This window comes from Schistocerca cancellata, chromosome 4, assembly GCF_023864275.1.
Source record: "Schistocerca cancellata isolate TAMUIC-IGC-003103 chromosome 4, iqSchCanc2.1, whole genome shotgun sequence".
In the NCBI taxonomy this organism is placed as follows: domain Eukaryota; kingdom Metazoa; phylum Arthropoda; class Insecta; order Orthoptera; family Acrididae; genus Schistocerca; species Schistocerca cancellata.
In genome coordinates this window covers 734537670-734555085 of record NC_064629.1, presented here as the reverse complement: position 1 = coordinate 734555085, position 17416 = coordinate 734537670, and the positions used below count along the sequence as shown (strand labels likewise).

General features: G+C 41.3%; 1 protein-coding gene across 1 annotated transcript in view; it reads left to right on the top strand.

The window, feature by feature from the left end:
* LOC126183837 (collagen alpha-1(XI) chain-like) overlaps positions 1–17416 on the top strand; it is a 533300-nt gene that overhangs the window by 237161 nt on the left and 278723 nt on the right. The window lies entirely within an intron of this gene.

The window sequence follows — 17416 nt, the reverse complement described above, 5'->3', positions numbered from 1 at the left end:
GTTAGTTAGGGAGTCGGACCTTGAAAAAGTCAAGTCTTGGACGTCATGTTGGAAAGACGCATATTGTAGTCAGTTTATAAAATGTGAACTTTAACAGTGAGGAAGATGTTTTCAAGTATGTTTTGTATTGTGAAGTGATGTTTTGTGTTACGTGATATTGCAACAAAAGTAATAAAAAAGAAGTGTAACTTAAATTCGGAGTGCTGATTACTTTTTTACATCACCATTGTCCTGAAAAAATGTAATCTTCAAGAATGGTTTGTGAAACACATCTATAAAACTTTTGAATATAGCAGAATAAAACCTAGGCCTCTTTGCATCCGAGCTTGGAATCATCACCACCTACATTTTTGACGATTGAGCCACTATTTTACAAGGAGACCAGCGTGGGAAACACGAAAAGATGAGTGCCTAGTTTATTCATTATTACATGAAATGATTTTATTAACTGTGCTCTAATGACACCTGCCACATAATAACTTTGTTTTTGCCCGAAAATGCAGTATTTAGCAGCATGAGCAACACCACAATCATTATTAAATTTTGACCTTTGTTGTGGTAGCGTTGTTAGAAGACGTTTTCTAATTTATCGAAGAAACCTAAAATAAATTTCTCAAAACAGTGTTTTTTCTGAATAGCTACACGTATGATTCTCATTTTTTTCATTACTATACGGACATCCCATCTTTCGCCGAAGTCCTTCTAGGCTCATATCGAAAACATAGAGGATAATTCAGCGTATTATGCATATATCGAGATAGATCTGCAAATATAACGCACTGGTTAAGGCACTATACTCACATGCGGGAAGTGCAAGGCTTAAAATCCCGTCCAACTGTCCTAACTTAGGTTTTCCGTAGATATGATGAATCGCTTAAGTTGAAGACAGAAAAGGTTACTTTGGAAAGATTTCTCATATGTCATGCATTTACACCTCCGACCACTAATGATCACGTCGTAGAAGTTACGTTAAATGAAGAGAGGGCACTGAGCCACACTTGGATCGAATCTGGTACCCACCCCCCTCTTTTTCCCACATAAACCATAATTATACAATTTCTGGTACATCGTGGATGTGATATCGAAAATAGCTAAAGGAAAGAAAATCTTAAACCGACCGAGGCGGCTATTGAACATAAAGAGAGAGTTTCACGAAGACGATAATAGAGCAAGATCATATTGAAATGTCTTCAAGGAGATGTGAGAACAATCAATGAAAATATGATAAGAGGAATAGCAATAAACAAGAACACGAAAAGACAGCACATTTCATCAGTAAGATAGAAACAGGAGAATAATTAGTAATAGAGACAATTGTACAAGCATTCCAAATCTTGTAATGTTCACATCGTGCAAGAAATGAGTTAGAATCAGACATGGTCAATAACGAATATAACGTCATGCTAGAAATTATGCCTGATGAGATATACAAAGGCATTCCCGTTATGAGAAAAGGAAAATGCAGCTGGAAATGACGGAATTTCAACATGATTAAAGCCGGAGGAAAGGTAATCCTTGACATCTTCTATAGCGTAGAAGAATTTCTATTACTGTAAGGTGTAAAAGGTGGGGCTTAGGACTTACTAACGTCCAGAATGTAGCCACATGCTCAAATAGATCTGCGATGAGAATCTAAAATGACTCGTTTCACGTCATTAAGATCTATCGTGCAACTTTATCCTTGTAACTTGAAACAACCAAACTAACTACAAAAGGAACTTGTAAAACTGTCTGCAGAATGTCTCCCGAGGAAGACAGTTCGACGTCACCAGAAAGGAGACATAAAAAAGTGTAGACATTTTACCCTCCTGTCAGTGAAGCTTAAGATATTAGCTACAATTGTCGCCAACCATATAGTAAAAACACATTAGATGTTAATCGGAAATAGGATCAAAAAATGGTTCTGAGCACAATGGTACTTAACTTCTGAGATCATCAGTCCCCTAGAACTTAGAACTACTTAGACCTAACTAACCTAAGGACATCACACACATCCATGCCCGAGGCAGGATTCGAACCTGCGACCGTAGCCGTCGCGCGGTTCCAGACTGTAGCGCCTAGAACCGCTCGGCCACTCCGGCTGGCAAATAAGATCAAGCTGGCTTTAGAAGTGTGTATTCAGTGGACTATATGCAAGCCATCAACGAAATAATGGGACAGATAACTGAATATGAATGACCAGTTTGTCTTGGATTCATAGTCTTAGATAAAGCTTTTGACTCAGAGCGAACAAAATCTGTACTAACAGGCCTAGTGAAAGAAGGCATTCATTCAACCTATGTTACTACACTGAAGAATACATTCCTTAAACTGGAAATAGGAAGACTGAATGTGAGTTAATAAAATATTCTCAACCACCTTCGTCTTGAGGATGACATCCTACTGCTTGTTGTAGTGCAAATAACGAAGAAGTTGATACAGCAAGTTTGAAAGTAAGCTTGAATGTTAATTTAACAGAATTAATCAGCATGTAACCAAGATATGGAAAATAAAATAGTATAAATGAGGAAAGAAGTCCCAGAATCAGTTGATGATATTTATGTCAGTTGAAGAGGACGACTGTATGAGAAGCACAACTGGAGAGTAAAAATGGCCTGGAATTTTCAGTATCGAGCTCCCAGCGTGTCTGAGAAAGAAGGTTTACAAAGTCTGTAGAAGGTCTGTATCCAACAGTGGTTGTCAAACGTCTGAAGATGATGACTTAAAGGGATAAAATACTGAATTTCGTAAAAAAAAATCCTAAATATGTTGTTTCGTATACACACTGTTATAATACGAAAGGGTTTCGTGAAATTCAAAAGATAAATGTAGAAAACATATAATTAGTTCAACTGAATGTAAATATTGAAGGAAGAGTGCGTGAATCATATTGCAAAACAACTTGAGACAGGACTGAGAAATGTGGTGAAGGGAAATCGGGCACAAAACGTGACTCTCGGTGGGAAAGCACATGGAAGTTTGAAAGAAGAAACAATTGTGAAATTGACTCATTACTATACGCACATCAAAACAAGTTTTGCATCACCCCGGTTCCCAGAACTCCTGAAGATAGACACTGACTGTGGATACTGTATCTCAGACACAGTCCCTTTGACTGTTCAGAGATGTCACTAAACCCGCCCAAAGATGTAAACAACAATGCATGAGCAGCTCCTATTACACGGATGGCGTCCGACAGCCGATCAGTTCCAGTCATTCCACAAAGAAGGAGGTACATGGCTCGTGTTTTCTGTAGTTTAACTGTGCCTAGACGGTCAGTACCGCAGTTCGATCGCGTCAGCATTGTTACTTTGTGCCAGGAAGGGCTCTCAACAAGGGAAGTGTCCAGGCGTCTCGGAGTGAACCAAAGCGATGTTGTTCGGACATGGAGGAGATACAGAGAGACAGGAACTGTTGATGACGTGCCTCGTGCAGGCCGTCCAAGGGCTACTACTCCAGTGGATGACCGCTATCTACGGAATATGCACGGAGGAACCGTGACAGCAACGCCATCATGATGAATAATGCTTTCGTGCAGCCACAGGACGTCGTGTTACGATTCAAACTGTGCACAATAGGCTGCATTATGCGCAGCTTCCCTCCCGACGTCCATGGCGAGGTCCATCTTTGCAACCATGACACCATGCAGCGCGGTGCAGATGGACCCAACAACTTGCCGAATGGACAGCTCAGGTTCACTGCCTCGTGATGACTGGGTGTTGTGTGATGTCCTTAGGTTAGTTAGGTTTAAGTAGTTCTAAGTTCTAGGGGACTGATGACCATAGATGTTAAGTCCCATAGTGCTCAGAGCCATTTGAACCATTTTTGGACTGCTCAGGATTGGCATCACGTTCTCTTCACCGATGAGTGTCGTATATGCCTTCAAACAGACAATCGTCGTAGACGTGCAGCAAGGTGGAGGTTCCCTGCCGTTTTGAGGTGGCATTATGTGGGACCGACGTTCGCCGCTGGTGGTCATAGAAGGCGCCATAATGGCTGTAGGATACGTGAATGCCATCCTCCGACCGATAGTGCAATCATATCGGCAGCATACAGGCGAGGCATTAGTGTTCATAGACGACAATTCGCGCCCCCATCGTGCACATCTTGTGAATGACTTCCTTCAGGATAACGACGACATCGCTCGACTAGAGTGGCCGACATGTTCTCCAGACATGAATCCTATCGAACATGCCTGGTGTAGATTGAAAAGGGCTGTTTATGGACGACGTGACCCACGAACCACTCTGAGGGATATACGCCGAATCGCCGTTGAGGAGTAGGACAATCTGGACCAACAGTGCCTTGATGAACTTGTGGATAGTATGTGACGACGAAGACAGGCATGCATCAAGGCAAGAGGACGTGCTACTGTGTATTCAAATAAATGGTTCAAATGGCTCTGAGCACTATGGGACTTAACGTCTGTGGTCATCAGTCCCCTAGAACTTAGAACTACTTAAACCTAACTAACCTAAGGACATCACACACATCCATGCCCGAGGCAGGATTCGAACCTGCGACCGTAGCAGCCGCGCGGTTCCGGACTGCGCGCCTAGAACCGCTAGACCACCGCGGCCGGCTAATGTGTATTCGATGTACCGGTGTGTCAGCAATCTGGACCACCAGCTCTGGAGGTCTCTCTGTATGACGGTACAACATGCAATGTGTGGTTTTCATGAACAATAAAAATGGCGGAAATGATGTTTATGTTGATCTCTATTCCAAATTTCTCTGCAAGTTCCGGAGCTCTCGGAACCGAGCTGATGTCAAACTTTTTTATGTGTGTAGAAGAGCCATTGTTGAAAATGCTCCAGAGACTACGGCAATGAAGAGTGCAGTCTACGCAACATTGTACCACTGCATAAGCACTGATGAGAAACCGCAAAACATGAAGTATCCAAAAGGCGAGAATTCTTGGTGTTTCTTTAATTGTGCTCTAGCCAAAGGAGAACAAACAGAAACACATAAAACTGCTATCCATAGTGCTCTGAGACCAGCTGTTGTTGTTACAATGATAAATGTTTATCAGAGACTGGCATCAGATATAGTTCTCTCCAGATGCACTGCTGGAAAGACTCAAAATGCAAATGAGTGTTTATATAGTATAATCTGACAAAAGTGTCCAAAGAATGTATTTATATCGAAAAGAAAAGTAGAACTATCTGTGACAGAAGCCGTTTCACAGTTAAATCAAATGTGCTATCTGACAGAAGCAACAAGAACAACAGAGACCACTCCACTGCCAGCAATAAGGACTTGAAGGAGTGAAATGAAAGACGAGCGAAGAAGGAAGCAAAAGGCCAAACGGTTCCTAGAATCTGAAAAAAGACGACGACATGCATTAAAATTGACGACCATACAAGCTGAGGTAGCTCAAAAAAGAACAAATTACAGCCCAGGTGTACTGAAGTGCAAGGGCCTGGGAATGATTCTGTTGCGTAGCTTTAATTGCACGTCTCTCTAGTTTGTGAAATTTAACATTCAAATATAAGTTTTTCATAGTAAATATTTCCTAAATGTAATGAAATTTTTTGAGATAGCTCTTACTATCAGTAGTAACAGTCTTGAGTATAATTATGAAAAAAAAGTTTAGAAAAGAAAATATTGATATGTGAATATCTTGATTATTTCAATAAAAATATTCAGAACTTTGAAAATTAATTTTAATGTCGCCGTAAAAGATATTCACTAAAACTTACACAGAACTGTTTGTCTATATTATTAAATACAGAGTAAAATTTTTCAAGCTCATTCAATTAAATTTACTGTATAAAAGAAGATTTTTTTTAAAAAAAACCTTCAAAATAAAATAATAATTTCTCAAAAACGGCTGGATAGATTGAGTTATAACTTTGTATTTATATTTAACAATATGCAAAAATTATATGTTGAAAATTTGAGACCAGTTGATTAATTAGGGAAAAGTTTCATTTTTTACTAGACTATCCCCTTAAGTTGTGTTTTGCGCTGCAGTTGACTCTTGATACGTCAGCTATTAGTTGTATTACAGTACCTGCAACTACAACTACTGATATAATTCAAACTAGCACACCACCTACAACGACAACTCTAGCAGCTGTTGCTAGTGCTACTAATATTACTATTATTGTTGGCTGTTATTGTGAGCTAAATATTCTATGATGACTCCAAGTTGTCATCCTAAGCACAAGTGCCTGCTGCAATAATGACGCTGGAATGTACGAGAAAGTGTCGCCGTTGAGTGATAGTAGAATGATACAGAGTGGCTAAAACAGAATTTTTCTTGGTGTGGTATATAGCAGCTTGCTAAAAATGTATGTTAATGAAGACGAGCAGGAAAAACAATGGTGCAACGTTCGATTAAAGTATTAGTGGTGTGCTGTTTGAAGCAGTGACTTCGATGTAATATCTAAGCGTATCGTTGCAAAGCGGTATGAAATGGCACGAGCACATAAGATCAGTAGTAGGTACGGCGAATGGTCGACTTCTGTTCTTTGGGAGAATTCTTCGAAAATGTGACTGATCTCTAAAGGATACCACAAATAGAGCAGTTGTGCAACCCATACTTGAGTACTGCTCGAGTGTTTGTAGCTGATCTATAAAGCAGACCACAAACAGATCAGTTGTGCAACCAATTCTTGAGTACTGCTCGAGTGGTTGGGATTCCCACCAGATCTGATTAAAGGAAGTAATGGAAACAATTGAGATGCGTGCTGCTAGACTTCTTACCGGAAGGTTCGATCAACATGCGAGTATTTACGGAAATGCTTCGTGAAATCAAATGGGAATCTCTGGAGAACGGCGTTCTTTTCGAGGAACACTATTGCCAAAGTTTAGAGAACCAGCATTTGCGACTAACTTCAGAACGATTCTACTACCAACAACATCTCGCGTAAGGAGGGCGAGGACAAGATAAAAGAAATTACGGCTCGTACAGTGGCACATAGACAGTCCATGAGTTGTAAAATATTCGCAATACCGATTTACAGCCATCCAGGAAATATTTATTTTGTTATAGACCTAGTCATGGACTACAAAAAAATTATTAATCAGGTAGTTGATTTAGGTCATTGTGACCATTTTCACAACCAAAAGAATAGCATAAAACGGCAGCTTGATGTACAATGGCTCCAAATTAGATAAAATATAGAACCTGAAATCGTTATTAGCAAGCATGACAGCATTCCCGTACCTGAATTAATCTAGTACACTAACTATGTAAAGTAATGGATTCAATCAGGCAGGAAAATGCTTTCAGTTTTGCTAATATGATTTCTGATTCCATATTACAGTATCAAGAATCATTATTAGCAAGCATGACAGCATTTCCGTAGCTGGTGAATCCAGTACACGGATTATCTAATGTACTGGCTTCACTCAGGTACGAAAATGCTGTTATTTTTGATAATAATTATTTCTGATTCTATATTTTATTTAATTTGGAGACAATGTACATCAAGGTACCTTTGTATATTATTTTTTTCGGTCTGAACACGGTCGTAGCTGGTCGAAATGAACTAGCTGATTAATAAAAAATTTTGTGGATTTATAACAAAATACATAGACAATCGTTTTTCCCTCGCTAAATTTTCGAGTGTAACAGGAAAGGAAATGACTAGTCATGTTACAAGGTACCCTCCGCCATGCATCGTATGGTAGCTTGCGGGGTATTTATATAGATGCAGCTGTAGAAAAAGTAGCATAAATACAATTCCTTCTGCTTATGGCTTTTAGAAACAAACGCAGAGTATTGTGTGGTGTATGGTATAAGGTACAGTAGAACATCAGAGACAGAGATGTTCACAGCATATATGAAAGCTCTGTTAACAGCTAAAAATGTCTTCCTATACCCGATGGATGTACCGCATTTCCTAGCTGCACGTGGTAACGCTGTATATTCCAGTTGTTGTAATTAAAACTCACTCAGTTGGATAGCTTAACGGTCTGGGAGCAACAACACTTACTCATCCAAGCAGGCAGTATATTGCCCAGCGTGACCAAGACCTCAGAAAACGTTTGTCAACACGAAGCTTTACCGAAAATAGCTTCTAGATAAGTAAAATAAAGGAGGAATTCTTTGAAAAGGTTTCACTCTCTCATATTAATAAAGGTCTCCTGTTAATAGTAGCCCTTGGAAGTCGGTGAAACGTTCAAGAAATGGTATAATGCTAGTATAGGTAGAAGGCTGCCGTCAGGCCACGCAGATACAGAACGTAAAAATATTGGGTGAGCACATAGGGTGATCAAAAACAGTCTGAAAATCTTGTAAGGGTGTTGCAGGGTAGATTGTGCTGAGAAATAATTGTTTGGAAAAGAATTCGATACGTTGCGCCTTTTCCGCGCTAATTTCATTGAAATTAGTCAATCAGGCCGTTGCGCACGCGTATTCAAGCGGTCCGCCAGATGTGCTTAGTGCCAGTTGTTCTCATAGCTTAGATGATAGCGCACTAGACTGCTCAGCCTTTGATCGGGTTCAATCCTTACTAGTGTCTCATGTACAATTTTTGTATCGCTCTCTTGTTCGGTTTTAATAAACCAAATGTTGAATACGTTTGGTGACACCGTCTCTAGCGGGCCTCTTGAATTTGCGCACGTAACAGCCTCACTGGCTAACTTCAATGCTAATTAACTCGGAAACGGCGCGACGTGTCTAACTTTCTTCATAGCAATTATTTCTCAGTAAGATACAAACCTGCAACGCCCTTACAGACTTTTCAGACTGTTTCTGACCACCCTATATAATAACCATGGACTTCAATATAGTCTGAACTATACACTATGTGATCAAAAGTATCCGGACGCCTGGCTGAAAATGACTTACAAGTGCATCGGGGTAATGCTGGAATTCAGTATGGTGTTAGCTCACCCTTAGCCTTGATGACAGCTTCCACTCTCGCAGGCATATGTTCAATCATGTGCTGGAAGGTTTTTAGGGAATGGTTGCCCATTCTTCACGGAGTGTTGCACTGAGGAGAGGTATCGATGTCAGTCGGTGAGGCCTGGCACGAAGTCCGCGTTCCAAAACATCCCAAAGGTGTTCTATAGGATTCAGGTCAGGACTCTGTGCAGGCCAGTCCATTAGAGAGATGTTATTGTCGTGTAACCACTCCGCCACGGGCCGTGCATTATGAACAGGTGCTCGATCGTGTTGAAAGATGCAATCGCCACTCCCGAATTGCTCTTCAACAGTGGGAAGGAAGAAGGTGCTTAAAACATCAACGTAGCCTGTGCTGTGATAGTGCCACGCAAAACAACAAGGGGTGCAAGCCCCCTTCATTGAAAACACGACCACACCATAACACCACCGCCTTCGAATTTTACTGTTGGCACTACACACGCTAGCAGATGAGTTCACCGGGAATGCGCCATAAGCCGGCGCCGGGACCGAGCGGTTCTAAGCACTTTAGTCCGGAACCACGCGGCTGCTTCGGTCGCAGGTTCGAATCCTGCCTCGGGCATGGACGTGTGTGATGTCCTTAGGTTAGTTAGGTTTAAGTAGTTTTAAGTCTAGGGGACTGATGACCTCAGATGTTAAGTCCCATAGTGCTTAGAACCATTTGAACCATTGCAATTCGCCATACCCACAGCCTGACATCCGATTGTCACATTGTATACTGTGATTCGTCACTCCACACAACGTTTTTCCACTGTTCAATCGTCCAATGTTTACGCACCGTACACCAAGCGAGGCGTCGTTTGGCGTTTAGCGGCGTGATGTGTGGCTTATGAGCAGCCCCTCCACCATGAAATCCAAGTTTTCTCATCTCCCGCCTAACTGTCATAGTACTTGCAGTGGATCTTGATGCAGTTTGGAATTCCTGTGTGATGGTCTGGTTAGATGTCTGCCTATTTCACATTACGTCCCTCTTCAATGGTTGGCGGTCTCTGTCAGTTAACAGACGAGGTCGGCCTGTAAGTTTTTGTGCTGTACGTGTCCCTTCATTTTTACACATCGGAAACAGTGGACTTAGGGATGTTTAGGAGTGTGGAAATCTCGCGTAAGACGTACGACACAAGTGAAACCCAATCACCTGACCACGTTCGAAGTCCGTGAGTTCCGCGGATCGCCCCATTCTCCTCTCTCACGATGTCTAATGACTACTGAGGCCGCAGATATGGAGTACCTGGCAGTATGTGGTAGCACAATGCACCTAATATGAAAAACGTATGTTTTTCGGGTGTCCGCATACTTTTGATCACATAGTGTAGAAAGAGAAGAGACGCACATAGAAATCTAAAAGTTAAGGGGTAAGGCACCACTGATGTTTTAAATATACTGAAGAAAGTCAGAAGGAGCTTGAGACAGTTGCTGGATTTACACTGACATCTAATTCGTTAATCTTAAGAGGTAGTTTCATCACCTTAAGGTGAGGCTCCACATTTCTAATCTGATGTCAGCACGACAGGGACACTAACATTACACATAAGAGACAGATTACTGCAGAAAGTGCAGAGAAGACGCACATGAGGCAGAAACCTTTTGTACAGCACCAAATGCATCCAATGTCTGATGCAAGGAATATAAGGTATTCCTGAAACAATAACAGCCCATTATTTCAGCCATACAGACACACATTGGTTGATCAGTGAAGGTAGGCATAGTTCCGCGTTCAACCCTAGACGGACTAGTTGGGTCTGACCGACCACCGGGTCATCCACTGCCAATGGGGCCATTGGATGCTGGAGGGGCATGTGGTCAGCACACCGCTCTCCCGGTCGTTGTCGGATTTCTTGAGCTTGTAACTGCTACTAATCAGTCGAGCAGCTCTTCAGTTAAACTCACGAGGCTGAGTGCACCCAGTACCAATACTCGTTGAAAGGAAAAATCTGTGCCAGTACCGAGAGCCGAACGCGGGTCCTCTGCATGCCATTCAGCCGCACTGACCACTCAGCTACGGAGGCGGACAGGACAACCAATGTACAAGTCACTAAATACAAAAACGCCATAATTTTAAACCAAACAAAAACTCAATGGAAACAAAAGGGAACCAAAAAAATGGCTATGAGCACTATGGGACTTAACATCTGAGGTCATCAGTCCCCTAGAACTTAGAACTACGTAAACCTAACTAACCTAAGGACATCACACACATCCATGCCCGAAGCAGGATTCGAACCTACGACCGTAGCGGTCGCACGGTTCCAGACTGAAGCGCCTATTTGGCTTTCCTCCCGAAGCAGGTGTTTTGGTGAACAGAATAACACTATGCGTACAAAAAAAAAACCACATGCATGTTGCTTGTTCCAATAGGCAACTATGGTTATAGATTTATGATCACATATGAAAAAATTCTATCATGTATTTAAAAAATTGTATTTCAAGTATAAAACACATTGAATTGTTCCATAGTATTAAAAAATGCACATGGCGCACATATTGACACTACTGGTATAACTTACAGGTTAAGCAGCACTTTTAACAAGCTTAGTTCGATCTGTGTACACACATTTCTGTTAATACTGAATGCAGCCATTCTTATGCTTTAGGTCACAAATACTTCTGTGCATCTTTCATGTTGTAGTAACCAATTGGAGTTATGTCACGTACAGGAAATCAGTAAATGGAAATACAGTGAAATGCATGACTGGAGATTAGACATATGTTGTAACTCATAAAAACAATATTAATTTCATTACTTTCCTATATATAGACACTTATTAATACATGCTTATACATCTTTCATCATAACCATTCGCCATAAGGCAATATTTAGCAAATAATTGCCCTTTTCACATGTCAAATTCTGCATGTATGTCATTATGTTCACATGCAGCTATGCAGTCATCCAGTTCAACGCCTACAAGAACATTATGTTGCCTTATACATTCTGCCACTTCACTGAATGCATTTTTACACTCTCAGTTCTTTGGCATATTCTATGGCAAAATATATAGTATCGTACATTTTTTGTGTGTTTGAAGCACTTGGCTTTTTTAAACATACGCTATCTGTAGTCTCATATTCCAACACTATTAGTTCTATACCACCAAACACTATTACTATCGATGGGTATCTCAGCAACTGCTGCTGTTACGTCTGCTGCTGGTGTTGACGCCTCTGCTCAAGAATACAATGTTTCCTACATCATGTAGGTTGTATCCTGTGGTAGGATGACTTTCGATGTTGGTTGACTCCCACACAAGCTCCTCCACTCTAATTGTTTAAACCAAACTTTTCTACATTGTTGTACAATCTTCAGTTCAATTATGGCCGCAAACTCGAGGACTGGCGCAGTTTCAGCATTGAGACATATCGATCAAAGCAAAATAAAATGTACCTGTGAATGGAAACTGTGCTTTGACAGCTAACTAGGTGTGTAAACTGGTGGGTCTGTATACACACAACCTCTCCACACACTGGTTACTTCCCACGTTATTCTGTTGTGGTAAGGACGGCTAGCAAGTTTAAACTACTTGCCCCAAAGTGGACAAGTTAAAACTTGCTCAGACATGTCAGTCTAGGGTGATAGGATGCTGTGAGCAAGTTAAAACCAGTCGGTTCTTATTGGACAAGTTGAAAGCGGTACACAGTCCAAACATAGGTCTGCGACCCAGAACTCCACACAGCATGCATTTTGTAATGAAGGCAATGGCAGGGTAACTTTGCTAGTCAGTCAGTGGTACCTGTATGGGATCATAATAATCAAATACGTTGCTAATAGACTGGGGTTTTGCAGTAGGTATCACCTTACAGCACAAGAATGCAATATAGCTGGCATACTTGAATATGTATACTAAAGTTCCTGCCTATGTGGATGTTTCGGTGTGGAGAGTAACGGCATGTATACAAAGCATAGGCTGCTTATTGTAATGATGTTTACAGATCTCTGATCAAGAATAAAATGGCACTGTCATTGGTTTTGTTGTGGTTGACCCATGAAGCCAGAGTAGCAATACAAATAATCCGCTGTATACTGATGGAAGCTGCAACAGGCTTCTAGAATCGTGTCAAGTTGGTACACCTCATTCGAAAAATGTAACAGAGAAACTCGGAAAAAACACGATGTATTCCTCATGAAATGCTATTGGGTAAATTTTTGTAAACTACATTCAACAAAGATTGTGATACCACCATCTATCTGACTTAGCGATCATAAGAGTAAGATAAGGCAGAGATTATGAGCATCTAGACAATAATACTGTTCTCAATCAGTATGTGAGAGTGGAACCGGGAAAAAATCGTAACACTGGTCAACAATGAAGAATTTTCAAAAATATACATGGTTGTTTCTTATGTATTTTGACCCCCCAAGCACGAATAAGTTTTTTTTTTTTTTGCAGCACTCTCAGTTTTAAAAATACTTCATTACGTAAGAAGGGCTATAAAAAGTAATTAGGTAGATTTTTTTAGAAATGCAATCTATTAAGGTGGCCCTCATGTCGCGACTGCCGAAAAATTTTCTTATAATTAATCTTTTGAACATGGAAACAGTGCGTGTGACTCTTTGTCTGTTGATCCGTAATACCATCTTCTTACCAGTTGTGAGGAAATGCTTCCTTTGTTTGGCTGTTCATTCGTGCGTGCAATCTAAATATACCTTGTGCTGAGTGCTCGTTTTTGTTTTAGTGGTGCATTTCTTTTAGTGTTTGTACAGTGTCACAGGTATGTTTAAATCACCCAAATAATTTTTGCTACACCTGTGGGGAGTACACTACTAAATCATGCAGGCGACATGTGTCACCTGTAGTGAAAGAATTGTATGATCTTTATTTCGGGTGCAAGTTAGGTGATTGGGACCGAAAATGGGTACCATATATTGTCTGTGTGAACTGTTCGTCTCGTCTCAATGGTTGCATGAAGGAGAAAGGTAAAGTTGCAATGCCCTTTGCTGTTCGCATGATATGGAAGGAGCCGAGCAATCACGTAGACGCTTGCTACTTCTGAATAGTTAAAATAGCAGGGATGAACGGTAAGGATAGAAAGACGATAAAGTATCCCTCCATCAAGTCAACTATTTTACCCGCACCGCGCAGTTCTTTCTTGCCTGTCCCCGTTCCTCCAGACACTGGTGATTGGAAGCTGAAGCTCAGGTCGCATCTAGAACAGACGTGAGGAATGCAAGTTCTTATTTCGATTACATTACGCCACATCTCCTGACGCAAAATGATCTGAATGATCTTGTTAGAGTCCTGAATCTTTCTAAGACACAAGCTGAACTTTTGTGTTCGCGTCTGAGACAGTGGAATTTACTAGCCAAAGATGCTAGGGTTTGTTTCTCGCGACGTCGTCACGCTGCCTTTGCACCATTCTTTCATCTGGAAGTCTCACTCTGTTACTGCAATGACGTGAATGGTCTGTTTAATGCTGTGGAAATTAAACGTATATCAGCGGAATGGCGATTATTCGTTGATGACTCAAAAACTAGCCTCAGAGCGGTACTTCTTCACAATCTGTATCCTCCTGCTCCCGTAGCTTATACCACATTTTGAATGAAACACACAGCAGTATGAAACTTTTGTTGAATAAAACAAGTGGCAAATCTGTGTTGAATTCAAAGTAACTGGGATACTTACAGGATTACAATCTGGGTATACAAAGCATTGCTGTTATCTTTGCGAGTGGGATAGCCGTGATCGGAAAAGTCATTATGACAGACGGATTTAGTGTGCCCACACACAACCTGGTCGGAAGAACGTAGAAAACTTTCTATTGATGAACTTCAAAGATTTTTATTACCACCACTTCATATGAAACTTGAATTTATGACGTCTTTCGTTATTGCAGTGGATAACGATGGACCTGTTTTTATGTCCTTACGTCAGAAATTCCCTGCATCGAATGAAGCCAAAGCGCAAGCAGGAGCGTTTGTTGGCCCTCAACTTAGACAGCTTATTCACAATCCTGATTTTGTCACGGCTTTGGGCTCTCTTGAACTGGACTGCTGGAATTCTTTCAAGAAACTGTGTTGTGATTTCTTCGGAAACTAGAGAGCAGACAATAGTGTTGTGTTACTCAACGAATTATTTCAGTTTTACCTCAATCTCGGTTGTGACATGTTGTTAACACTGCACGTTCTTCACCCACACTTGGATTTTTTTCTGTGGTGCTCTTGGACAAGTCTCCGATGAACATGGGGAAGGATTTCACCAGACCATACCTACATTTGAGCAACGCTATCAGGGGCAATATGCAAAAGGTATGGTGGTTGAGTATTGTTGGGCACTACTGCAGGATAGTAGTGCCGCACATAAGAGGCGCAGAAAAGTACCCCAAAAATAATTTAGATATGTGTGAAAACATATATCATTAGCAGTTCATGATCTTTCTGTTGATAAATTAGCATTTACAGGCAAAACCGTATTGTTTAAGCAACACAAAAGCCGAATACAATTAGACAGTGACTAGTACAATTTACACAAAAACTCTGTATGTTACGGAAAAACCAATGACAGATTCGTGTTCATCAGGGAGAAATATAAAAGGATAACCTATTTTGGTGCTCGAAGATTTTACATAGTTGAATTTTGTAGAGCTCTGTAATACTATTACGATGTGCATTACACCATGCCCTGTGCATTGGCTTATGGAATATGGTTTGACATGTAGATGTAGGCTGTTCACAGACAATGCCACTGACGATAAGGAGATAGCAGTGCTTGAAGGCAGTAGTGAACTGCAGAGGATCGCCAGTTGTACAGAGACTGGATGGAAGTAAATATAAAGAACTGCATGTACATAGGAGAAGGAATCCTTTACTGTACAGCTGCAATCTACATCTACATCTACATGGATACTCTGCAAATCACATGTAAGTGCCTGGCAGAGGGTTCATCGGTTGGTCGACTGTAGCCTTGACGACGATTATGCCTGCCCTCACTTTTCAATTCTGCCAACATTGGGCTGCTGTCACTACGAAATGTCCCACAAATATGGATATTGCACGATTCGACCAGACGGCCAACCACAACGAGGCATTTTTCAAACTCTGTCATATACTGATAACGCTGTCTTGCACGAGTACATGGCATCTCCATGCCATTCAGTGTTCACCCAATATCTGACGCTGTTCACGGCCCTTGTATACACTACCAGGCCTGGTAACAACACTACTGACTAAGAACACTACTGCACCCTCGTGGCCACATTACCTGTCTCAGTGAGATGCAACTCTACATCATTTACATATCTGTCTATGGTGTGTACGTCTACGAAGTGACACTGACATCGGACTACGCCTTTTGAGTACTACACTTTTTTTTGAGCCGATGTATTTCCCGGGTCAGTTTTATTTTTCCAAAAACAGTATTGAAACGTTTTTTCTGATTTTGAATTTCTATGACACCTACGTTTTTTCTAGTATAATAATGACTGGTCGTTGATCAAGTTATTCTACTGGGTAATCGAATTTGGTGGTTGCTTGGTTCCAGTGCATTAACTGCTACTGCTTATTTATGCATGTTGCTCACAATCAAATGAAAATTACTCTTGTGTTCTCTAATCTGAGTATTGTTGTTTCTTTGTAACTCTTATTTACTCTTGTTCGTATGTGCAACGAATTCTGTACATTTCTGCCGTGACAAGCAGTGGGCTGGATCTTTTGCATTGTTGAAATTGTTGTGCACGCTTTTGTACACAAGTGTAAGGAGAGGTGGGCTGTAGAGTGGTGTGTCAACTGTCGTTGTACTAAAGCTGGACGGGAGCAGGAATGATTAACGAACGAGTTATCATAGTAAACAGAAAAAGTACTTGACAGGTATTTCTTCCTGTGCACAAAGACTCATTACAAACAAGGCAGCAGGGAATAGAGTCCAGCTCTCAACGTCAACAAGAATGAGACTCCCTGAACTAAAGCATGGACAATGTGTCAGAGCGGCGACTAGACGTAGCATCACATAGCGAAGTGGCTCCTAAGTGTTAGTGGGCCGTGTGGCTACCGATAGCCGCAGTATATTATGGCGGCAGAGTGTACTCGTAGTCCTGAGTGGCTGGAGGCGTGACTCAATGGGCCCACACGCCCTCTATCGACATCTGACGGAAACTTGCAATTCCGTTGCCAACTTCGATGCCTGTGGGTTGGTACCGATACGCGATACCTCATAAATATTCACTCATTGTCCTAGTCGGCTTAAACACTGTATCATTACTGTCTTCTAACACTCTGCTGGTATTGTGTGTGCTCTTTTTATCTCTTTGTCAGAGTTGCCATATCTTCTGAAAGTAATTCTTAAATAATCAAATCTTCATCTTAGTACCGTGGTCCACATGTTTCTTTAGTCCGGTTACCAGTGTCTTAATTACTCTTCTTCTCTGCTTGGATTTTTTTATGAAGGTGTCTCTCTGTGTAAATGGACTTCTTGTAGACTTCCCGCCCGAAAGATGTCAATTGTTCCAAAAATAAATTTCACTTTCTTTCTGACGGCCGTTGTGACCGAGCGGTTCTAGCCGCTTCAGTCCGGAACCGCGCTGCTGCTATGGTCGCAGGTTCGAATCCTGCCTTGGGCATGGATGTGTGTG